The 25,224-nt window shown below is 50.7% G+C and overlaps 1 long non-coding RNA gene and 1 other non-coding gene across 4 annotated transcripts; both read right to left on the minus strand.

The window, feature by feature from the left end:
• Window positions 1-217: 217 nt before the first annotated feature.
• Window positions 218-8,111, minus strand: LOC109283324 (uncharacterized). Of its 3 annotated transcripts, none has more exons than XR_009459948.1 (5): window positions 6,954-8,111; window positions 6,265-6,452; window positions 5,506-5,633; window positions 3,269-4,188; window positions 218-2,856 (listed from the first exon to the last, which is right to left on the minus strand). It is a non-coding gene; the product is annotated as an uncharacterized LOC109283324 (transcript). The 3 variants fall into 3 exon arrangements; XR_009459949.1 differs by having other exon boundaries at window positions 218-1,019; window positions 2,722-2,856; window positions 3,269-5,633; XR_009459947.1 differs by having other exon boundaries at window positions 3,269-5,633.
• A 427-nt stretch (window positions 8,112-8,538) lies between these two features.
• LOC132248371 (uncharacterized) lies at window positions 8,539-10,537 on the minus strand. The gene is made up of 4 exons (XR_009459550.1): window positions 10,203-10,537; window positions 9,871-10,009; window positions 9,386-9,496; window positions 8,539-8,881 (listed from the first exon to the last, which is right to left on the minus strand). It is a non-coding gene; the product is annotated as an uncharacterized LOC132248371 (long non-coding RNA).
• Window positions 10,538-25,224: the final 14,687 nt, after the last annotated feature.

Below are 25,224 nucleotides of genomic sequence, written 5' to 3' on the forward strand. Positions count from 1 at the left end.
ACCAGTTAAGGCTTTGTTTCTTTCTACCCCAATTCCTGCCCTCTCACAATAGGTTTCTCTTCAAGTAGACAAAGCCAGAACTGTTTAAAAGTATTTAGGTGTCTAACAGTGCAAAGATGTGAGTAGTGGAGTTCTATAAAAGTTTTCCTAATTCACACGGTCAGGTATCCAGGTTGTAGCTGTATTGGTCTAGAGGAAAAAGAATCAGGACTCCTGGTAGAGGTGATATCTTTTATTAGACCAACCAGATTTTTTCAAAAAAAAATCCTAATTTGCAAGCTTTCAGGCACAAACACCCTTCTTCAGGCATCAGAGAAAAGATTGTACAAGTTCTCCTGGCTAGAAATGGAAGTTCATAGTTCATAGAAGAGTTGAAGGTGTGGTAATATCTCTTGTTTGGAACAGTTCATTTTAGATGCAGATTAGGCTCAGAGAAAAGTTGGAATATTCTGTTTACCTCAAAGTTGTTTGGTAGTAAGCAGGATGTAGTCATATTTCCTTCTGGTTAGAGTGTTTCATATTTCACAGAGGATTAAATAGATGGAATGCTGTCCTGGGCAGGCATTTCTTATGTGGTAAGGTATCTCTGAGTTCTGCTGCGAGGCTCTGTGATAATGCAAATTACCTCAAACAAAGGCAGGAGCAGGATCTCAGGTTTCAGGTGGTCAAACTTGCTTCCTCTTTGTAAAATTATGAAGGTGTTATTTAAAACCGGCTAAAATTCAATATCTTTGCAAAGCTGGCAAACCTCCCTTCTGCAGTATGGGCAAAATGCCCAATGGAAAACAAAGGCTCTTCAGAGCAAAGGCTGTCTTCTAATGTGTAACTGCATAGCATCCCACCCCAGAGTCTGTCTCTGAGTGTGGCACAGGGTCAGGGAGCCTGTCTAGAGAGGCTCCAGCTTCAGAGAATACATTCAAGCCAGGGAAATCTGTGGCTAGAGTGGAGCTGGATTCAGGATCTCCCAGCCTGCAGTGACAGGACTACTGCACTACATTTCCTCAGGTCACAGTTTCATCCTGATGCAGAAGAGGAAGCATTTTTAGATCTCAGTTTTTTATTTGTAAGACAGAAAATCCATTTTCTGCCCAACTGAGCTTGTGATTGCTCATGCCTGCCCTACCCATGTTTCAAACCCCCTGAGAGAAAACACAGATGCCAATGCTTATTCTCTGGGAACACTGGCAGGGGCAGGGGCTGGGGTGAAAAGGGCCCCAGGGTAGGTTGCGGGATGTTCAGAGCCTGGGAAGCTTATCCAGGAGTGTGGAGGGGCTCCCACCACCATGCACACCTTGGGAGAGGCCTGGGGGGCACATGCCCCCCAGATTTGTCTGCAGGGCAGAGGTGGGCTGCTGCTGTGGGCTGGGCTCTATGCCCCACTGCCACTGTCTAGGGTTTGGCAGTCTAGGGTGGCTGGATGGTTCACGAGTGGTGGCGTGGGGGGCAGGGGTTAGGGGGCTAAAAATAGGGAATGGATTTCTGGCTTACAGCTCAGCAGGTGGGCAACATCTATCCATTTGGCACTCCCTGGGGTAGCATACTCCACAATGATGCCTAAACACACAACAGGGAGAACAGATCCAGCTTCCCATGGTCAGGGGACAAGGAGAACTCAGCCCAGAGGCAGGTCTTTGGCTCCCCTGTGCTGTGTTTGCCATCATAGGTGGGCTGTGGCCAACACGTTCACTGTTGGGTCTCATGGTCTGAGTAAAGGTCTGGGAGCCAGAAAGAAAAGGGCAATTTACACATGGGCTGCTCCCAACATCTCTGGTAAACCACAGAAACCTACTTCTCTTCCTGGGCTGGACTGTGGGTGTAAAGGGCACCAGGAGCCTCTCTGCACCCTCAGCACAGGGGCAGGCAGAGCAGAGACCCAGCCCTCCCTGACAAGCTGGGGTGGCAGGAACTCCAGCAGCAGATGGACATGCAGGGGACACAGCCTCCTTCCCAGGAGGAAGAGAAGTGCAAGGAGTTTCAAGATGGGCTCAATAAGGTCATGAAGGGATCTCTCTCCCAGGGCTAGCACCCTGTGCTCAGCAGCCCAGGAGGCCCATGCCCCTTCCCATCTCCCTTCCCCATGAAGTGATGCAAAGCAATCATGAGCTGTGCTGGGTGACCATGTCCCAGACACATCTCCATCAATCAGGGCTACTGAATCACAGCACAGGGCTTGTCTGCCACAACCCCCAGCCATACTATCTGGTTGAATCCCTCTCAACACTAGCCTTGCAACCCTGGGAGCATCATTCTTTCCAAATCCTTTCTAGGAAACCTGAGGCACAGGCTGATTAACAGCCTGATCCTGCTCAGCAACAGCTTTACCATTCCTCTTGGGGGCAGAGGGGAGAATGAAAAGGGACCAGGCATCCTCTCTCACCCATAAATTTGACAGCTGCTGCCCAAATCTCTGGCCACGGGCTCATGTAGTGCCTCTAGGCTGCCTGGCAAGACCCACCAGGACAGCAGGTTTTTCTTTGGCCTGGAGGGAACCAAGGACACATGAGCTCCCTCTGGTGAGAAGTGCTTTCATACCACATGCTGGTACTGATCAGGAGGAAACAGGAGCACCAAGGAACTAAAAGGAGCAATCTTGGCCTGTCCCATGCCTCATGGTCCCAGACACAATCCTTGCAGTTATGTACACCGTGCCCCAGGTCCCTCCCTCCATCCTACAATGACCCCTACCCTCAGTCACCTCCTGCCACTCACAAACTCACTCACCAAGTGCCTGCAGAGGTCCCACAGCAGCTGCTCTTGTTTCACCTGCTCTGGCCCCTGGACATGGAAGGTCAGAGTTGCCTGCACCCTCCTTAAGCCCAGGTAAGGGCAGCAGAGGCTCAAAGTTGTTCTGCACTCCTGAAAAACATGATCACACCAGGTCTGTATTCCCTGCTTACTGCTGAGCTGAGGCTAAGGGTTGCCTCTTGACCCAGGACTGCACCCAGGCCAAGAACAGAAGGGCCTGGCCAGGAGGTGACTGGCACTAGATACAAAGGAGTGGCTGTGAGCAAAGGGAAGACTTCTCCTGCCTTTCATATGGCACCTGAGGGCAGCACCCATCTCCCCCCAGTAAAGCCATGCAGGGAGATTTCCTGCATGCACAGCAGGATCAGATGTGCATCCTGCCCTGGACCTGGGAGGCAGCCCCGAGCTGCCTCCCAGGTGGGAAGGGGATAGTCACCGCAGGACACAGGAATGGCAGAGCGCCACGGGGGCTGGACTGAGGAGACCTGGTGGGGCTGAGGAAATCAGTGTCACTGGTTCTTACCTTGGCCACCTGCAGGTTGGGGTCCTGCAGGTGAAACAGGAGTGCTGCCAAGCTCTGCCTCACCTGGCTCCTAAAATAGGCTTGCCTTCTTCTCTTTATGCAGCTTACCAGGGCGTCGAAGAGGGCAAAAGCCACTGAGTGAAGGTTGTCATCATCCTGTGGCCAAGAAACCTGTGTAGTCACAACCAAACCTTTCTCTCATGGGCCTGGCACAGCTCGTGACAGGAGCCTTTGGTTTCCAGCCTGCCAGGTGGTCTGCCAGGGAGATGGGCTTTAACAGGTCCTGCTCTAGGTGGCCTGCCTGGGAGCCAGCGCTCTCAGCGGAGCTCGGGGAGCAGCAGCAAGCCTCGTTCCCTGAACTTCAGGGCACTAGGGGCTTTGATTCTGAATCCCAGCAAAACCAAATCCCCCAGCCCCTGTGGTCACTTGTCTCTGCCCAGCTCTGCTTCCAACTCAGGAGAATCAACATGGCAGAGAACAGCCCCAGAGCCCTACAGAGCCACATCACCCCAGCTGCAGCCTCACCCAGTCTCCTGAGAGTCCCTCCTTGTCTACAAGGGCCCATCTCTCATCCCATTCTCTTCACTTGCTTTTCCTCCTGAAAACTCATCTCTTGCACAGAACTTAAGATCTTCCAGTTTGGAATGGAACAAGGGGCAGCAAGTGCATCTCCCACCTCTGAAAGGGCCCCAAATGAAGAGCATTGGAATGGGGGTGGAGAGTGCTGCTCACTCACATGGTTGAAGAAAGGCCTGTGTGTTGATGTGTGTGACTACATCTCAAACCAAGAGCCCCACATCTGTCTCTAGATGATTCAAGGCATTGGCCAGTGTGCGTGCCCTCCTGCATGATCTGAGCACTGTAGGCACAAATGATGCCTGCAACAAGATCTCTAGGATGGAGTTCTGGTGTTTTTTCAGCTGTACAAACAGAAGACATGACACACCGATCAGTGCTTATGCTCCGCACCTCTGGGCTTTCCCATTCACAGAGCATTCGGGATTTCATCTGACCAAGCGCCCATGGTTGCATTCTGGTATGCCTGTGAGACACAAGGTATCCACTTCTGCACCAAAATTACACTTGTCACACCCAACTGTTTCCAGAGACACCACAAGGGGTGAGACAGCAAAACTGGATACACTTCAGGTTCTTGTGCACCCTTTCGGCCCTGCCTCATTGTTTGGTCTCTACAGTCAAGCTGCTTTCTAGAGCATGCAGAGGGATTTCAACCTCACCTGCTCAGGGGCACCATAAACTATATTGCCCAGTCCTCTAGCTGCCATCTGCCGAACCAGGTTATTAGAGTCCCTGGCTCGCTGTTGAAGTAAATGAAGCACTGGCTTCAGGAGCTTCTGCTCTTAAATGATAGGGTCACACATGAGCTAAAAGAAACTAATGTGTCCGTGAGATCCAGCACAGTCATTCCCAACAGCCCAGCCCTGCAGCAGAAAAGTAACCCGTGCCAGAGCACAATCCCACAGACCACCGCGAGGAAGAGACTCAGCGTGTGGCGCTCTCCTGTTGGCCACGGGAAGGCTTGTCTGCTCAGAGCCAGGCAAATCACGAAGACAGGGGCTTAGTCTAAGTGAGAGAGATGATGCCAATGCGAGTAGATTGGGACATTGCTTGCTTTAGAGCAGTGTCTCCCTGGGATGCTGGGTGGATATAGAAAATGCACTAGTTAGGACCAAACTCCGAGCTTCTGGCTAGGATTACAGCTCAATAGGGGCAGGTCAGTAAGGAAATCCTTGTCTGCCTCTCCTTCTCATGTGGCAGAAATGGCGATGCAGGGGCAAGGACAGAAATAAAACCTCTCAACTGCCTCCAGTGATCCTCTCTCCTAGGAAGGAGAGCAAGCAGCTCCCCAGGGAAAGAGCACATCAAACAGCCACCTTTTCATCAAACTGCTCATTCTCTATGGGTGCTTATCTGGCTGATGAAGGCTGTACCAGTAATGAACAGCTTTTCAGTTGAGAAACTGACCCACTGCAGGTATGAATGTGGGTGTTATTATGCCCAATGGAAGCAGAGCCCTGCAAGAGAAAACCACTAGTTCTGGGACTGGCTGGGCACTGCCAACACTCAGTTGCTTTGATGTGGCAGCTCTCATCTTTTGGAGAACAAGCTCCATGTCTCCAGCCCCACATAACCTGCAGGTTCAGCGTGGAAAGTTCCCCCTCCACCACTCATCCCACTGCCTAGAGCACAGATGCAGTGCAGCCTGCCTCTCTTACCTGGCCAACTGGCACACCCCCTCATGGTGTGTCTGAGGGCTCTCAAGGAGTGGCCAAGTTCCCTTTTCGCAGCCACTCTCTCCCCAAGGCCCTTAGATATGACACAGGCCAGGGTCCCCATAGAAAGCCTGGGGAGAGAGAAGGCCCAGATTTACAGACTGTAATGAGATGCTGTGGTCAGAGCAGAACCAAAACTCCCTGTCACTTGGGAGGTCCATTACTCAGACACTTGCTGCGCAAGGCAGGCAGCTCAGATCAGACCAATGATGCCATTCTGTCTCATGCCTTGCAATCCCCTGGCAGGGACAGGGAGGGCAGGGCCTTGCACGAATCAGTGCTGGAAGCCGGATGGGATTCATGGATTCTCTCCCAAGCCAAATGTACTATGGAAAGAATTGGGCAGCCATTTTTTTCTCCCTACAAGGACAAAGGCCACATGTAGAGCATTGGAACATGCAGAAGTCACATGCCCAGGTCTCAAGCACTGGGAACCCAGCATGTGCTGGCCACTAATGGAGATTGTGAGGCCCCTGAGCTGAAACTGCCTGACCTGTCCCAGAGGAGTTCAGATCGGAGGAGCAAATAGGTCCTCCCAGCCTTAACATTTCAAACTATACCCTTCTCAGACAACCCCCACTTCTTTCAGCTGCCAGGACCAAGACAGCTCATCACAGCCCTTGGCAAGGACAAGAACACCCTGCAGGCAGCTAGCCTGAAGTGAAGCTAAACCTGTGAAAGCAGGTGCAGCCTACTCCTTACCTGCAAGGGTTGCCCACTGCTTGCAGCTGCCTCTACTGGATGCTCCCTGTGGCAAGTGGCATGTCCTGCCCCACAGTGTGGCCAACTTGCTCCAGAAAAGCACAGAGGATCTCTGGGACCAGCTCCCTCAGCACTGGGCTGGGGCTGGAGTGAATGGTAGTGAACATCTCCAAAGATGCACATGTTGCCTGAAAAGATGGAGAAGACCAGAGTCAACCTGAGGAAGATACCTGGAAATCCATAACTCCAAGCCTAAAGGTCTCTTCCTCACATCCAGGAGAGCACAGAACAGCTCTGGCAGCAGCTCCCTTAGCACTTGGCTCCCTTCCCAGTCACATCCATGCACTCCCAGTCACATCCCTTCCCAGTCACTCCCTTCCCAGTCGCATCTCTACACTTCTGCCTGGGAAGTGCAGGGGCACCAGCAGCCTGAATGGAGACCTGCAAAGCAGAAGGAGCCTCTCGGTTACAGGAGTTTCTAGTTCCAAAGTCTCATGGAGTCAGTCAGCCATGTAGCATGAGGCTGCTGTGTTTCTGCTGCTCATGGAGGAGTGGGGGTGACCAGGGGGACAGAAGAGCAGGGGAGAAATGTTTGCCCCACTGCCGGGCATCCTACCTCAAGCTCTCAAGAACCAGGATTCTAGCGCCCAAGGGGGAACCGACAGAGCTGGGCCTGGGCTGTCACTTACTGCTAGAGGTCCGAGGGCCACCATGTCCTCAGCTGAGTTCCTGTCTGTTCTGGCTGGATGTTGAATCCTGCTCATGAGCAAGCATAGTATATGGAGGGTGAAGAAATCATCCCCACCCAAGGCCCTCCAGAGCTCAGAAGTGTCACTGCAATTTAACACAAATTACATATGAGCTGTGGATACTCCTGTGATGTCATGAAGAAATAGGGCATTGAAGCAAAGGCCAAGGGCTCTCCTGGTCTAGGACAGGGTTGGGGCACAGTGACGTCATCTGCCAATGCTATTAGCACAAGCCTGGCATTTCCTGTGCAAATGCACTAGGACATTGACTCTTACCAACTCATCCCAAAGGATCTGCAGCTGACTTGAAACTCTATGGGCTTTGCTAGTCTACGGGATATGCGTGTGCCACCAGGCACAAGAGGTAGGGAGTGGCAAGTACCTGTCCATTGGCAGAGGCTTTCTGAGGAGGCTGCTGGTCACTGCCTATAGATGGAAGCCAGCAAGAATGGAAACCCTTTCCAGCAGGAAGCCTCTCACAGACCTTTCCTGGATTGTTGGCATCTGGATAAAAATGGTGCCCAGGATGTCTGGTCCCTGGAGGGAAGTTAACAAGAACAAGGGCCCCTTTCTCATTCAGCCAGCACAATCCAAACCAATCCCTCCCACAGTTTGGCAATTTGCTGCCATCTTAGAATTTCCTTGCTTTAAGGGACCAATGTCCAGACACTGCTACCTCTGGCTGATCCTAAGAAGTGAGCACGTCCCTATGCCCCTACTTGGGGTGAAAGTGGACACCGCAACATGTGTGCAGACACCAGCCAGCCCATGCACCCTCAGCCATTCCCCCACCCATATGCACACACCTACACTCTAATTACACGTGCTGCCCGGGACCTATTTCTGCCTGACATTAACCCACGTGCTCGCACAAACACCCCAATAAATATCAATATCTGGGGGGTGGTTTTAAGAAGCTAATTTTGGCCTTTTGCCTGTGTGGACCACAGCTCAGGACCAACAAGCACCACCAACTTCAAAACCCCTGTGAGAATCCCTGGTACCACAAGCAAGATGACTGTAGCTGTAATTTTTCCAGGTTAGACCAGCTCTGCTGGAACTGCACACTGGAGTTCACACTCCTCATTTCTAACTACACCTCCCCATTCTGCACACAGCCAAGCCAGCCAGGCAGTAGGTCCAGCTGCCCATATCCAGTCTTATCCAGAACAGGGAGAGGAGGAAGGCTGCAGTATCTCTGGCATCCATTCTTTCCTGTGCCCTATTCCCAACCCCATGGAGAGGAGCAGGATAAAAGGAAAATTTCACATAGCTTCTACCAAGGCTGGGAAATGCCTGAGGACACAGAATCCTCTCTAGCTCCTGCCTTGCCATGGACCCCCTGCATGCTGTGGCACTGAGGGAAGTGTGCATCCATTCCTCATGCCTAAGCATGGTGTCCCAGCCCAGCCACAGCCGAGTGCCTCAGACTTCTTGTTGCCCTCTCTTGCTGTATTTGCCCCAGAGTCTATGTTTCCAACCCTTCCAGGGTGGAAAGCTCTTATCAATAACCTAGGTCACTGAATCCCCATCTTGCCTTCCTGTGCTCTTTCTCTTGGATGCAGCTGATCTGCTCTTCCCCATCTCTGGCTAGTAAGGGAAATAGAACTTGCTTCGTGTCCAGGGATCAACAGTAAGATTGCTGTTCACTCCACATGAAAGCAGTGTTTAAAAAGCATAAAGCAAATGCAGAAAGCCTCCTCAGCTTCAATTTTACCTCATTCAGAAGGACATCCATGTTTCCTAAGGATTGTAATGAACTAATGTCCTGCTGCTGTGGCACACATGAGGCTGGCAGACACCATGCCATCCATTATGCTCCCCACAAAGTCAAGGGCCTGGTTGAATGGAAAGTATTTGCCAGTGACCTGGAGACAAACAGAAAGAAGGGAAACTGCACTGAAGGTCAAAGTTCAAGAGTGATATTAAAGAGTTGTGCTGTGCATAAGTTTCTGCCCTACAGCAACTTGGTGTATGTGCAAGAGGTGAATCCTGTGCTTGAACGTTCCACTGGTCTTCAGTGGAGAGAGCATCATTTGACAACACAACATGAATACAGCCAAGCTGCATCCCAGGATAAGTTAAAACAGGCACACAAGGAGACCAAGTCCTGACTGAGGCTCTCACTTGGACGCTGTACTGACAAAGGTTTGTTCTTCTGTGCAGGGACAGAACTATCTACAAAACTTTTTAATATTGTTCTGACTTATTCTTTCTACCATGGACATGGGTAAACAGCAGCACACAGTGGATGAACAATAGGTGTCCCTGATGCGCCCCCCCCCATGCACTCCAAAGAAAGAGATAAACCATGTGTAAGCAAAGGAATGGACAACGAAGGAGTCTCCACACCAGCTTCTTGAGCCACTGACCTTTGCCATGTGGGAGGATGCTATAAGCACAGGCCTCAGGACTCTAGGCTTTGAGCTCCTCATGGAGACCTCTCAGCTTCTCCTCCACTGCATCCATGGTCATGGACTGGCCTGGAATGAAAATAAGGAGGAAAAAGTACTGTAATAATGTCTGAAAAAGAGCCTTGGCTCTATGGAGGAACCATGTGCAATGTCATGGGCAGTGTGGTCCAAGGGTGATGTTCGAGGTCTGAGTGACTTTAGTGGGGCCAGAGCTGCTACAAGCCTCTCCCCATTCTTGCTGGGGGGCTTCTTTTCATACTTCCCCAAAAAGGGCCAGGCCCTTCACACCACACAACTCTTCTCTCCTAGGAGAAGAACTTCCAAGGGCCAGTTGTGGCCCTTTTGAGGTGCTTTTGAGGTATCACTAGACTAGCAGCGAATGGACAGAGGAGAGGAGTAGATATTACCAGAGGAAGAAAAGGGGCAGAGTCACTTGCACCTACTCAGAGTGCCCTGATCTTGTAGGTGGAGAAAGCAGGCAATGCACTCAGCGGCCCACAGGTGGGATGTGGCCAGAGTGGTGCAGGTGTAGGGCACCAGCAGCCCCAGCAGGGACCCAAATTGCTCAAAAGGCTCTTGCAGCTGAGAAAAAAGGAGAGAGAAATGAATGAAATGTGCCTGGGTCTGGCTAGAGTGATATTCAAGTTTATGATCCTGGAAAGGTGAAAACAGGAATGCATTCCTGTGGGACCCCATCTGCTAGGGAAGCTTTCTGCATCTCAGGATGAGGCTGCCACGAGGACATCAAGGCAAGAGAGAGTTAGATCATACTTACTCTGCAATAGACTGTCTCCCGATAGGTGACAAGCAGCTGGGAGCTGACCTGCAAGACCCTATCTCTCTCCCACTCCTTGTCAGAGAAGAACCATGGCTCAAGAAGCTGTTGGGAGAGCAAACTACTGTCAGAGGAACCATTTCAACAGCAGACATCACCATCACCACTGAAATCCCTCCAAGCAATCTGATTCTTTTATCATCTGGATACATCCCAGGCAGGCTTTAATTCCCCTGAAGCCAGACGAGCTGTTGAGTGACCCTGGCACAAAATGGTGCAGCTACTAGGGATAGCAATGGGATGCAAGGGAATTACTATGCATTGTCCCAAGGACACCTTGGGAGACTCCCCTCTCATCTTCCCTGCTGAAGGAAACCTTCCCCCCCTCCCCCCCAATTTATTTGGCCTATTACCACTGTCCCCAGAGAAGAGAGCTCTGCCTCCTCCCGCTGGCTACTGACATGGAACATCTCCATGAACCAACTCTCAGTGGGGTCTTCTTCAAGGAGGCCCCTCATGAGCTCACCCAAGGCCTGCATGGACAACTCGTGCAGTGACTGCAAGCAGGAGATAGAAGAGGGAAGCTCAGGGCCAGCTGGAGTGTGTCACAAAATCCAGAACCATTCTAGAGAGGCTAGGGGTGACTGCCAGGACCTAGAGCAGGCTGGGGAGCAGGTCCCAGCAGGTGATTCCAGAAGACAGCTGTTTAGGTGTACCTGTATTTGGAAAGAGTCTTGAGCCATCTCACCCTCCTCCCTCAGCTGCTGCACAGCTGGAAGAGGCAACAGGCACTTGAGGCAGTCATCAAGGATGTTTCTGTTTTCATCCAGATTCAGTGAGGGTTTCACCTTGCTGGCAGAAGAAAGGGAGGAAGAAAAGCCCTCAGTCACACTGACTGCCAGCCACAAGGGAAAGTGGGTCTAGTGCTAAGATATGACCTGAACCTAGAACCCAAAATCCAAACCCCACTAGACTTGGCAGCTGAGAAGCTCCTTGCACTCCCCACCACTCCTACTTGTCCCACAACCACCACCACCAAGTCTTTCAAATCCAAACATCCAAGCGGATACATTCAAACCCTCTTACCCCAGCTGCAGGGAGAGCAGCCTCTGGCCTGAGCCCTGCAGGTGTCTCTTAGTTCCAGCTCTGACAGGAAGAACAACAGAGAGTTAAGGAAGGAGCTCATCTCTGACCTGGGCATCCCAGTGCCACGGGCCAGGGCAGGAATCACCTACCTCAGGTGCCCAATGGCAAGCATGGCCCTGAGGCGAACAGGAGAGGCCAAAGAATCTATTGGTTCTTCTTTCATGAAGTCCTAAAAGGCAGAAACAGAGACATGACACAGGGGAAATGGATGTGGAAAGCAGAGAGCCTCCCGTAACAAACTCACCAGGATGCCTGCCCAGGTGGGCCGTAAATAGAGCCAGGGCTGTGCTGGCCACTGCCCCAGGATCCTGCTCAGGTCAATGGCATCAATGCAGAGGAAACAGAGCTGTATCCCAGTTGCAGCTGGGCCCTCCAAGAGCAGCCCACAATGCAGCATCGACTAGAAAGCTTCAAGTGGTACCAGCTTTCTGGGCCCCAAGCAGACCCCTCATGAGGCTCCAATAATCCCAACACAGCCAAGGGACAAAACAGCCACTCCCAGGAAAACCAGTCCCTTTATGTTCCCACCAGGTCCTTTGCAGTTTGGTCCCCAAGGCTCCTCCCCACTCACCAGCATGTACCCCAGGAGCTCCTCTTTGTAAGTGAACTGGAAACTCTGGGAGTCGTCTGCATCCTGGATGGCACAGCTGATCTCAGTGACTGACCGGATCGGGGTCATCTTTAAGTCCGGGTCCTGAATTCCATGGGGGAACAACAAGGAGATGGAGATGAGGAACAGGAAAGAGCCAAGGTCCAGAATGTAAAGATCAGGGATGAAATGCAGCCTCATTTGCATCCCTGAGAGATGTCTACAAGCCCCAGAAAGCCCCAGGCCCACACCCATCTCAGACGAGGTGCATGGCGGCGGCAGGGACTCCTGCCTGGGGAAGTTCATTGTGCCTCCTGCAGTTAGGGAGGGTCTGGGAAAAGCACGAGCAGAAGTAGGGTCACTGAACATTTACCGTATTGACCATGTTGATGCCAAACACCTGGGAAATGAAATACAAAACAACCATCAGTGCCTGGAACAGCCCCACAGTACAGCCCACTGCCAGGTCCGAAAAACGGTCAGGCTGGTGAGCGTGGAGTAGTGCAAGGGCATGAATGTGTGCCCCCCTCCAGTGCAGGACAGGTTGTCAGGAGCATCTATCCCAGCACTCTCCATATGTGGGTCCCTCCCACTGCACATCATCCCAGAAGGATTAATGTGGATGCTCATCACAGGCATGAGTTCAGGGGGAGGTTCAGACAGTCAAAGCCTCTCTAGGCACCCAAGTGCAAAGGAGACATCAGTCCCATGGCAGGCCTGTTCCCAACATGGTGCAGTCCCAGTCTCTTATCTGGAAGCTGGTCACATAGTACTGCAGGACCTTCCAGGTGATGTCACACTCCACGCGGGGGAGCAGCTGCATTTGGGGGACATGGACAGCAATTCGGCTGTAGGCCAGTATCAAGGCCCTGTGGGTCCTGGCTCTTTTCTCTTGGTGATAGTCCTGCACAGGGTGACACAACACTCACACCAGGGCTTCCCATGCCTTCTGCCCCCAAAGTAGGAATCACTGCTGATCAAGGAGTTGCCCAGCAGTGATAACAGCTCTCCCTGCCAGTCAAAGGAGACTCACGGCTCTCACAGCACCATCATCAGTGCTTTGTTTCAGACACAGGCCTCATCATCTCTGTCCTGAAGCCTGGGTGACACAGGCAGAGAGAGCTGCAGTGCCACAGTGAGCCATGGATGTCAGGGCAGGGGCAGGGGCGAGTTTGTGACCAACAGGAACTAGGGCACCAGATGCATTGTGCCAAGGGCCTCATAGTTTCATAGTTGTTTCATAGTTGGTAGGGTCCGAAGGGACCTGAGCAGATCATCAAGTCTGACCCCCTGCCATGGGCAGGAAAGAATGCTGGAGTCAAATGACTCTGGGAAGCCTCCTTTTGAAGACCCCCAGGGTAGGAGTGAGCACCACTTCCCTTGGAAGTTAGTTCCAGATCCTAGCCGCCCTGACTGTGAAGTAGTGCTCCTGATGTCCAGCCTGAACTTACTCTCAGTCAACTTATGGCCATTATTCCTAGTTACTCCTGGTAGTGCTCGGAGGAATAGGGTCTCTTCTGTTCCTAACTGGTCCCCCTTGGTAAGTTTATAGATGGCCATCAGATCCCCTCTCAGCCTTCTCTTGTGGAGGCTGAACAGGTTCAGGTCCTGTAGCTTCCCCTCATAGGGCCTGCCCTGCTGCCCCTGATCATGCGAGTGGCCCTCCTTTGGACCCTCTCGATGCTGTCCACATCCCTCCTAAAGTGCAGCACCCAGAACTGGACACAGTACTCCAACTGCAGCCTGACCAATGTCGCATAGAGGGGGAGGATCACCTCCTTGGACCTGCTTGTGATCCATCTGTGGATGCATGACAAGGTGCAGTTGGCTCTACTGACTGCATCCTCACATTGGCAGCCCATGTTCATCTTGGAATCAATGATGACTCCAAGATCCTTTTCTGCCTCTGTGGTGACAAGAAGGGAGTTCCCCAGCCTGTAGGTATGCTGCTGGTTCTTCTTCCCCAGGTGCAGCACCTTGCACTTGTTAGTATTGAAACCCGTCCTGTTCTCATCTGCCCACCCTTGTAACCTGTACAGGTCTAGTTGTAGCCTGTCCCTCCCTTTTAATGTGCCCACTTCTCCCCACATCTTAGTCTCATCCACAAACTTGAACAAGGTGCTTTTCAACCCCTTGTCCAAGTCACTGATGAAGATGTTGAACAGTATAGGCCCAAGGACTGAGCCCTGGGGAACCCCAATGCCCACATCCCTCCAAGTCAAAAATGCCCCATCCACCACCACTCTCTGGGTGTGGTCCTCCAGCCAATTTGCAACCCATCTGACTGTGTAGGCATGCACCTGTGATGACCTCATCCCTTGACTTAACTGCCTCTGCAAGCTGACCTGAGAATTCCCAGTCCAGCTTTTCCCCCTGGTTGGGTGGTCTGTAGTAGACACCCACCATTAAGTCCCTTTCCCCCCAACCCCCTTGTATTCTAACCCAGACCATTTCAGTCTGCCCCTCCTCTGACTCCATGCTGTTTGGTGAGGACGTGTATTGCTCTTTGACATGGAGCACCACACCCCCACCTTTCCTCCCCATTCTGTCCCGCATGTATAGTCTGTAGCCCTTGATGTTTACCACTCAGTCATGAGTTGAATCCCACCACGTTTCAGTAAGCCCCACTATGTCCGGGTTTGTGTTAGCTAGCAGGAGGACAAGTTCCTCCTGCTTGTTCCCCATACTACTTGCATTCGTGTAGAGGCATTTAAGGCCTCCTGTGGGTGTATGCACCAACCCCCTGAACCCAGAACTATCCAGACCCCTGCCACTTACCTGGGTACTTTTTGTGCTTGTCACCTGTCATGGCTGGGAAGCGTCATCATTTCCCCCTGTGGCCCTATCCCCCAGCGAAGCTAGTTTAAAGCATGCCATACAAGATCAGTCAACCTGGAAGAAAAGAGACACTTGCCTTTAGGAGAGAGGTGCAACCCATCCCACCCAAGCATGCCCACTGCGCGAAAAAGTGGATCGTTGTCAAGGAACCCAAGACCTGCTTGGTGGCACCAACTCCAAAGCTGCCGGTTGTCCACTCCGATGCAGGCCTCATGGTGCTGACCACGTCTATTTACCAGGAGAATAGAGGAGAATACCACCTGCGCCCCTGTCTCCTTGAGCTTGGCTCCCAGGGTGGTCTGGACTGCTCCCCACTGTGTCATTTGTTTCCACATGGATTAGGACCATGGCGTGCTGGTCTGAAGGTCAAATGAGTTTTGGGATCATGCCTGTAACATCCTGGATCCAAGTCCCAGGTAGACAGCATACCTCGCACACCATGGGGTCGGATCGGCAGATGGGACCCTCCATTCCCCTCAGGATGGAGTCTCTGATGATGAGGGCTCGGCGTTTCTTTCTTGTGGTGTTCCTCATGCATTCCAAAGGCTAACTGAAAGATGTGAGAAATACAGAATCTCTTTCTCTAGGTGAACAACAGATGTAGTTGCCTCAGTGCTTGAAAGGGGTTTGTTGACTGTTGACCCATTAACCTGAGACATGAAAAATGTGAGTAGTAGAAATTGTGCTCCCCTCTGTATCACTGGACACCTGATGTGGAGCACATCCCCTGAGAGAAGGCATTACCAGGGAGAGTAGCCACTGCCAAGCTGTTCTTCTCACGGGTATATACAGGAAGGGTGAGAAACCCCCCAGTGCAATTACCTTCAGGCGGCTGACTATCCCAGACACCTGTACTTTACTCATGACAGCACCAAAGTCCACCAGTGTTGTTACGTCTCAGCTCTGTGTTCTTGGGCAACCCTGGCACAGGATGCAGTCTGTCTGACTCACAAGGACTCACCCCCCGCCCTCCCTCCCCTCCTCTACCTAAATGAAACTGATTAAGATGCAGTGAGAGATGCACCTAAGACCCTCACCAGATAAGGGTAACAAGAGTGAATCAACTGCCCTAGGTCTCATTTACATCCGAGATGGAACCAGATGACCATTCATTTACATGAGAGATGGAGAACAGAAAGCCTGAAGCAGAGACTGCAGTGAATTCTGGGACCAGAGAAGCAGGAGAGCATTGCATGATGGGGAATCTGTGCTTCAAATGTTAATCAACCCATGTTCACACACACCCAGCTCAGCATTTATCAGACCAGTTCTAATCTGGATTTGCTAAGGACTTTTCCCCCACAGACACACACACACAGCTCTAAGTTTAATAGGCATCTCGGGCTGTACATTCCCCGGTCCCACTATGGGAGGCCTATTTAAACTTGATTGACTAAAACTTGGTTGCCGGGTTAGGGAATGCTGAGGCAAGAGATCGAGTCCGAGGGGGTATGGGCAACATTTGAACAATGGTTAAGGGTTCATCACAGCATCCAGCCTGCTGGAGCCCTAATCCCAGGTGTTGTCATATCTTTCCCGAGACGACTGGTGGGAGTCCTCTCCACAAAAGGTTATGAGCACCCCAATAATTGCTTTAAGTCTGTTAAAAGACTATAGTAAGATCTGTAAAAGTCATGCTAAGCTGAGGCTTGTGCACAACAAGTAAAAATCCAAAATCCTGATGCTGCAAGCTATCTATTGTTCCTGAAGAATCCATGAGATATCCCATCAGTATATCTGCCATCCATAGGAATTTCAAGCTGGCTCCCAAGTATTTGGGTTACTCCCTAATCTTAAGTGTTTCCTGATTATCGATCAGTTTCCTGAGATGGTCCAAATCAGATAACCTCTTGTCAATAGAAAAGACAATGATTTACACTACTGAGGGTGCTTCGAAGCAGCTAAACTGAGGGTATAAAAATCTGTAAGTGTGTGTGCTGCAAAGGAAGAGAAAGAAAAAGAAGAAGAAGCAGGAGGAAAGAAGGAAAAGGAAAGAAGAAGAAAACTCCTGTGCTGACACCATCCCCTGTCATTCTTGGGACGCTGGAAGAACAGATCGTCTCTCTCTTCAAGGATTGTGCTACGGACTGTGCCTGTCAGCTTTGCAGCCTGGGTACCGTGGATTAGGTGAGACCCCAGCATTCTCTCTCTTCTGTCTAGGCATAAACTTCTGAACCTGAACTGTATTAGTTAAGCTTGAGCTAAGTTTCCCCAAATACTTAGTGAAACCAGGGTAGTATTGTCATTGTTTGTGTTTGTTTTTCTTTTGCATGTCTATTACTACTAGTACTATTATATATTTCATATGCTTAGCAATAAATAACTTTTATAGTCAAACTGGTAGTAATTGGGTATATTTTTCCTTCTCTGCTTCTCTTTCCTCCTGTGCTCTGCAGCAACGCTTCTTTTACCTATGCTAAAGATCCCTGTGAAGCCTAAATTATTGTGGGGTCTGCTCATCAAGAGGCCAAAGATTGGGACGTGCTGAGTTTGAAACACATAAGGGGATCATCTTGTACAGGCTGATTGACCCAGTTTGACTCAGACGTGCCCTTATGAACTGAATGCTGGCCCATGAGGGTGTCAGCTGGACACCCAGCCGGATTCAGGGGGATTCTGTTTACCTGTGTGCTTGTGTCTGACTGCATTTTATTGTTGCTCTTATGAACTGATTCTTGGCATATGAGGGTGTCAGCCTGTCCATGCTGATCAGCCCGGCCAGGTCAGGCGTGTCACGTTAATTTGTGTGTGTTTGTGTGTATGACTGATTTGGTGACTGGAGGAACCCAGTCCCATTGAGATTGAGTCCTGCAAGATAGCTCCACTGGGGGTGAGGGCTTGCAGAAGGGAGAAATACAGCTCCATATAGTAACACAAGCAGCACATTGACAGAATCACCAAGACCCTAGAAACTATCCTTTAATAAATGAGTACACCCCAAAGTAATGGGCAAATTTGGTAACAGTGTGCACAGGGTGAGGTCCAGGTGGCCCTTGGCTGAGAGTTCCAGGATGGTCACAACTTGCTGGAACCCAAGAAATGCATTGGCAAGTAAGGAAGACCTTCTGGCTGACGGACCCAAGAGTCCTCCCCATCTCCCCTGATACTAGAACTGCCCGTCCAACCTGGAACAAGTGAGGAGACTGTCCAAGGGAAAGGACAAGGGAAGACCATGAAGCAAACCAGCTTCAGACATAAAGCAACAGAGAAGTGAGGACACGGGAGGACTTGGCCATGTCTGGAAAGAACAGGGTCCTCATCTCTCTCTCAGAAGCATTCATGTAATCTGTGCCCTCCAGAGATTACTGGAGCTGGGATTTCATATGGGCAACATCCTGGCAAGAGGCCAATGTGGTACCAAGTGCCTTATATAGGTATGACGGGCTAGCTGGTAGTGATTTATCTCAGGGGTTTTGAAAGGGTAAAAGATGACTGGAGGGCTGGGGATTCCCTTTCCTCACCAATCAGGCCCCAGAGACTCACCCTCCATGTCCCCTGATTGGCCCCTTGGGTCACCTGGAGGGAGATAAAAGGGGCAGCACTGCTCAGTAGAGACCAGCAAGGGAGAGCAAGGAAGGAGTTCCAAAGAGCTGGCAAGAGCTGGGCCAGCAGGGCGGAAGCAGTTGCCCCAGAAGAACCTGAAGGAGTGGGACCTGCAGGCAGCAGTTGGATCCTCAGTAGTGCGGCATGCAGCCAGCAGGAGAGGCTCCCCGCTGGGCTTCAGGATCCCCACGAGAGGCTGTGGCCAGCAGGAGAGGCTCCCTAGATCCAGCAAGGATCTGAGCAGTGATCTGAGAGGTTCCCAGCTCTGCTTCCAGCTCCTCCAGCAAGAGGCCAGGCAGTGCTACATGAGGCCGGGGTTCCTGGAAGGTCAAGATCCCTAGCAACTTGGAAAAGCACCAGCACTGGCAGCTGTGTGGTAGAGTATCTGCCTACTGCATGGAAGAGCTGAGTTCAAGTCCCAGCTGGGATGGCTTGGGGTGAGTGAAGTGACAGGGAGAAGTTCTTGTTGTAGTGAAAAGGGGTCATTATGTTTTCCATCTCCCCCTCCCCCCTTACAGGTACCTAGGCCCTATATTCCTTGTTATTTGACATTTTGTATTTTGTGCATTTTATATTTTGCCAACCAGTTTGTTTGTTCTGCTGTTTGTGTTTTATATTTTGTTAACCCTGTCTTTTATCAACTGGATGAATATGTCTATGATTGTAAGTGTCTAACCTTTATTGAATCCTGCCCCCTTGGGGAGTTGTAGTCTCCCCTAATCACCTGGTTTATACCGGTTATGTTCCCACTACTGGTCTCTCATTAAAAGGTATATGATTAAGTCCCCATTAGCGATCTGGCTGTGCTCTATAGGGGGAGGAGGGTCCCTACACCTCCCACAGCACTTGTGCACCTACTCTGATCCTTCAATTGGAGAGGGGGTACCTCTTGGAGTACCACCCAGGTTACATAGGAAACTCTGAAAGAAGGAGACCAACATCACCAAAGACCTGGGAACACAGCAGCCTGCTGGTCAGAACAAGAATGGCCCAGAAACACACCCATCCCTAGGAAGGACCAAGAGAATCGAAGAAGAAGAAGGCCAATGTGGTGCCTATCTTCAAGAAAGGGAGGAAAGTGGATCCGGCTACCTATAGGCCCATCAGCCTGACTTCTATCCCGGGGAAGATCTTAGAAAAGTTTATTAAGGAGGCCATCCTTAATGGACTGGCCGACGCCAACATCTTAAGGGATAGCCAGCATGGGTTTGTTGCGGGTAGGTCTTGTTTGACCAATCTCATTTCCTTCTACGACCAGGTGACCTATCACCTGGACAAGGGAGATGAGATTGATGTCATATATCTTGACTTCAAAAAAGCCTTCGATCTGGTGTCCCATGATCGTCTCTTGGAGAAACTGACCAATTGTCGCCTTGGGTCCTCCACGATCCACTGGCTGGAAAATTGGCACTGGGGTCGGACCCAGAGGGTAGTAATTGATGGAAGTCACTCATCGTGGTGTCCTGTGACCAGTGGGGTCCCCCAGGGCTCTGTCCTTGGACCCATACTGTTCAACATCTTCATTAATGATGTGGACACTGGAGTCAGAAGCGGACTGGCCAAGTTCGCCGATGACACCAAACTTTGGGGCAAAGCATCCACACCAGAAGACAGGCAGATGATCCAGGCTGACCTGGACAGTCTCAGCAAGTGGACGGACGAGAATCTGATGGTGTTCAACGCCGATAAATGCAAGGTTCTCCACCTTGGGAAAAAAAACCCGCAGCATCCTTATAGGCTCGGCAGTGCTATGTTGGCTAGCACTATGGAAGAAAGAGACTTGGGGGTCATCATTGACCACAAGATGAACATGAGCCTGCAATGCGATGCTGTGGCTAGTAAAGCGACCAAGCGCTGACTTGCATCCATAGATGCTTCTCAAGCAAATCCTGGGACGTCATTCTCCCCCTGTACTCGGCCTTAGTGAGGCCGCAGCTGGAGTACTGCGTCCAGTTTTGGGCTCCACAATTCAAAAAGGATGTGGAGAAGCTTGAGAGAGTCCAGAGAAGAGCCACGCGCATGATCAGAGGTCAGGGAAGCAGACCCTACAATGACAGGCTGAGAGCCCTGGGGCTCTTTAGCCTGGAAAAGCGCAGGCTCAGGGGTGATCTGATGGCCACCTACAAGTTTATCAGGGGTGACCACCAGTATCTGGGGGAACGTTTGTTCACCAGAGCGCCCCAAGGGATGACGAGGACGAATGGTCACAAACTACTACAAGATCATTTCAGACTGGACATAAGGAAGAATTTCTTTACTGTCCGAGCCCCCAAGGTCTGGAACAGCCTGCCACCGGAGGTTGTTCAAGCGCCTTCATTGAACACCTTCAAGATGAAACTGGATGCTTATCTTGCTGGGATCCTATGACCCCAGCTGACTTCCTGCCCTTTGGGCGGGGGGCTGGACTCGATGATCTTCCGAGGTCCCTTCCAGCCCTAATGTCTATGAAATCTATGAAATCCAGCCCCAGCACCCATGCACCCTATACCTGGCCCCACTCTCTGCAGGGAAATGGCAGCTAAAGGCAGAGAATGAGCCCCTCTGAGCAGCTCCCTTTGGGTCAATCAAGGGAGCAGAGAACCAAAGACAATGCCTTTGAAGAATATAGAACAGAAAAGCACAAACTCTGGAGAGAAACTCTCTGCAGCCTTCCTCCCACAGCACCACAAAACAGCTGCAGAAACCCAGCCCTTGCCAAGAGCATGCAGGGCAAGGAGTATGCTGGAGCATCCTATTTGACTGGCTCACCCATTCTAAGTGCCAAGCATCTTTGCCTCCCTGCCTGCCATTGCTATTAGGAAGACTTGCAGGGGCTTAGCAGCAGGATTGGACCCCCATCATCCCCAATCTTTTCAAACCAAAGTCTCTTCACACTTTCAGCAAATTCTTTGCATAAATAGTTGATGGAGAAAGCACTGGCTGGAAGGAGAAAAAGGAGGAGGAACAAGGGGACAACAAGGGTAAGCAGGAGTTTCCAGTCCACTCCTGCAAGAGAGAATGCCACAAAACAGTTTGTCACTACAGTTGTCACTGTAGACCATGGGCGACTGGTGCCATCTGAGTCGGGGGGGGCACATGCCCCCGCCCCCAATCACGCCAACCAGAAGTGCCAGCAGGGCTGGCGGTGCTCCCAGAAGTGCCAGCGGGGCTCCACCGAGTGCCCCACTCCCCGGCCAGATCTCGCAGCGGGGGCACCAGTGCTCCCACCTGCTCCCCCTGCCCATCGCCTAAGCGAAGAGTGCTGCCTGTCAGGGGTGCACCAGCACTCTCAGGGGGTAAAATGCACCCCCGTACATCCCCTATGCAATGACACTGCTGTAGACAGATGTTATAAATGACAATCCTCAGCTCTTACATGACTTTCCCTCCAGAGATCCCAGACAATAGCAGCATCACTAGCATGGGTAGAAATCTGTAGCGAAGAATGTTTCAATATTGGACTCTCAAACAGAACATGTGCAGAGACTTTTCACAGACGAGCCTATGAACTGCATTTCATCAACTTCCTAGTACAGAAATTCATGGACTCAGTATAGACAATGGAATTCTGACACATGAAAACCTGCCGGACATCTGACTCCCCAGGTACCTCTCCACTTTGACCTGTGCTGCTACATCCCCCTTCCCGCCTGCCACCCCAGCCTGTCCCTCACCCCCTGACACCTCCATTTCCATTTTCAAGGACTGGCTTTCTTGCCTGCATTGCATGCCAGCCTCTGGCTTCTTTACTATTCCCTTCTATCCAGGAACAGCACATGCACAAACTGCAAGTGCTTCCTCAGCCTGACAAAGGGTTTTTCAACCTGAAAACTTGCTAAAATATATTTCTGTAACTATTCAGTTGGTTTGCTAAAAGATACCAGATTAAATTGATCCAAAGGACCTTGTCTGCCAATGCCATGTCCTTAGACCAACACCCCTAGCACCTGACTGGAAGAACGCAGGGCCCTGGGCACATCTAAGCCCCAGGGCTGGGGCTGGCAGGAAGAGTTCTCTGGCAGCTGCTGGAGAAGAAGCTCCTGCAGGACAGGAAAGAAAGGCTCCGTCACAGTTTGGCTGCCTGAGATGCTGCTGGTACTCCTGTGCTGCTCGTAACTAAGTTATTATTTTACCTGTTGTCATTTAAAGTGGTGGACTGAGATGAGGCTGTAGGGGAGGAGGAGCCCTTATTGGGGCACACTACCATGTTGTGTAGAGGCCCCAGCACCAGTAAGGGCATGCCTTAACACACACACAAAGTCACACATATCACGAGTTTTGCTTGTCAGCAGCTTGAGGTGCAGTTTCCCAGAAATCCCTTCACCTATCTCCTTGAAAGCTGGCAGGCTCCATGGCCTCAGCAGGGGCTACCATCCCTACAGTTTTCTCCCTGCTGTGCCTAAACACACATGTGACACAAGTTTTGGTTTTAGCAGTTTGAGGTGCAATTTCCCAGAAACCCCTTAACCTATCTCTTTGAAACTTGGCAGCCTTCATGGCCTCAGAAAGGGCTACCATCTCTGTGAGTTTCATCCTAATCAGGCAAGAAATTCCAAAGTTATAGGCAGTTTTGTGTTTCCCCATTATAGCCTATGTGCAAAACATCAAAACAGTGTTGAAACAGCAAAACAATTTTGACGAAATGAAGCAGAACAGTGCTTTTGAAATGAAACATTGTCCCGTTGAAACAACAAAATGGATGAGTTTTCCCCCCCCCCCCCCCCCCCCCATAAAACATGGGGAAAATGAAGCCTCATCTTAGAATCAAGTATCAGCGGTCCTGTACTGCTGCCTGGCTCCACACCCATTCCCTCCCAGCTCCCTGTATGACCCTATGTAGAGTCAGGAGTGGCAAGAAAATCAGTGCAGCGCCAGGGCAGTCCAAATTCCCTTGCTGTTTCCTGGCTTTGCACTGGGTCCTACTGCTCCCTGAGTCCATGCTGAATCATACACGGCTCCCTGGCTCAGCACGGAGCCAAGAAGCAGCACAGGACCCATCGTGGAGGCACCTGGAAGTACAGCATGCAGCAGTAGGGGAGGGGGTCAGGCAGCAGTTGGGGGTAAGTTGCTGGGGAGCAGGGAGAAGGCAAGTAGGTGTGGGAGACACCAGGAAGGAAGGCAGGAGGAGCAAGCTGCTGGAAGGCCAGACACCAGAGGTGAGGAAAGCAACAGAAGGGCAAGGTATGGGGGTAGGGAAGAGGCCATGGTCAAGCTACCCTCTCTACCACCTGCCCCTTGCTGCTGCTGCCCTTCCTGCCACAGCAAAGACAACCCTGCTAAAGTTAATTCTATACATGGAAATTTATGACAAATCTATAATTATATAGAATCTAATGGGGGGGGCGGGGTCATCTTAAAAATCACAGTCATCTTGGAGTCAGGTAAATATGGTAATTCTAAGTCAAAATCTATCATTAGGTTCTTAAGATGCTCCACTGAGGTATATTGGTGCACACGCACTTGCGCATGCGCGCGCGCACACACACACACACACACACACACACACAGAACTAGGAGCTGTATTAGATCCTACTATCCCACGTAAATTGTCAACCTGAAAAATGCTGCTAAACAAAAGGTATTTTCTCAAACTTATTTTTACTTTGGTAAATAAAACATGCATACCTAGAGTAAAAAAGCCTTCCCATCTTATTTTGTCCTTACCTCAGGAAAACTCCCATTGAGGAGAATGGAGTCATATTGAAGTAAAATATTTTGAGTAAAATTATTTAGGAATGACCTGCTAGCATCTACTTCTACCATGCACATGAGTCTGTCCTTCTGTGTGTCTCATCATCAGGACAGATTGCTCAGCTGAAAGGCCAAATGTCCGATGTTAATCTGATGAGCTCTGAAATCACCCTAGAGCTAATTAACATGTCACTATACAAACAACTCCTTTCTATGTTTCATTCATGATCTAAGATGCTGTTTTGCAAACAGATGCCTGCTTAGGCAATACTCAAATGCTTTAAGGAAAAATGCTTGACGAGTTTAAGGCACAGTTTCAAAACACATCTAAAAACTATTGAATTCTATTTCATCCCATGAACTACAGACAAGAAACACATCATCATAGATTCCCAAATTATGTTACAAGCAACAGATTTGGGGTTAATTTCTACTAATATAACTCTCTTCACTTTGCAGAATTTGCTTCACTGTGATTGTAGAAAGGAGAAAAACATTCTCTCTCTCTCTCGGATTCTTCCCCCCCCCTCCCCCCTTGATGCCTATATTTATGAAAAATCACAGAACCAAGGTAATTGATGACTAGGGAAACCTATACATTCTTGAGAGCCATGGGAGATTTGTAAAGCTTTAAACCTACTAGTGGATCTAAAAGTGACAGTGGTGGTTACTTCCAAAGAAAAGGGTTAGTTGTAGTATAGATAGGACTAAGCTAGCTTTAAAATAACTGGCCTGGATACCCCTTCCATTCTAGGCCTGGCTGCAGGCAGCTAAGTGGGAGGCTGTAAAACCAGTCAGAGAAGCAGAGCAAATATTTGGGCAGGTAGCACATACCAAAAGCTGTGCTCCTACAGCTACATTGCTACTGGCATTAGAGACCCATTTAATTCAAAATCAGGTATGTTTGTGCTATACAGTGGGTGAGTCTACCTGTAGAAATGCTGCAGGGTGGGTTTATAAACCCAACCTGGGCAAATGTCAACACGTACAGGGATTCAGGAGCAGGTTTGCTGTTCCTGGCAGCAGTCTGCTCCTGCCCTCTCTGGCTCTGCACTGGCCCCCTGCAGAAGCCCAGGGGAGCTCTAGACTCCCCCGGGTGCTAGCTCAGGGGTTGGCAGGGAGCATAGGGCCAGGAGACAGCTGTCTCCTGGCACGGGCTGGGAGATTGCTCCCTGCTCCTGGGAGCTGCCTGCTGCCGGGGCAGGCTCTGGTGGCAGAGCCTGGGCAGGGATAATG

This window comes from Alligator mississippiensis, chromosome 2 (assembly GCF_030867095.1).
Source record: "Alligator mississippiensis isolate rAllMis1 chromosome 2, rAllMis1, whole genome shotgun sequence".
NCBI lineage: Eukaryota > Metazoa > Chordata > Crocodylia > Alligatoridae > Alligator > Alligator mississippiensis.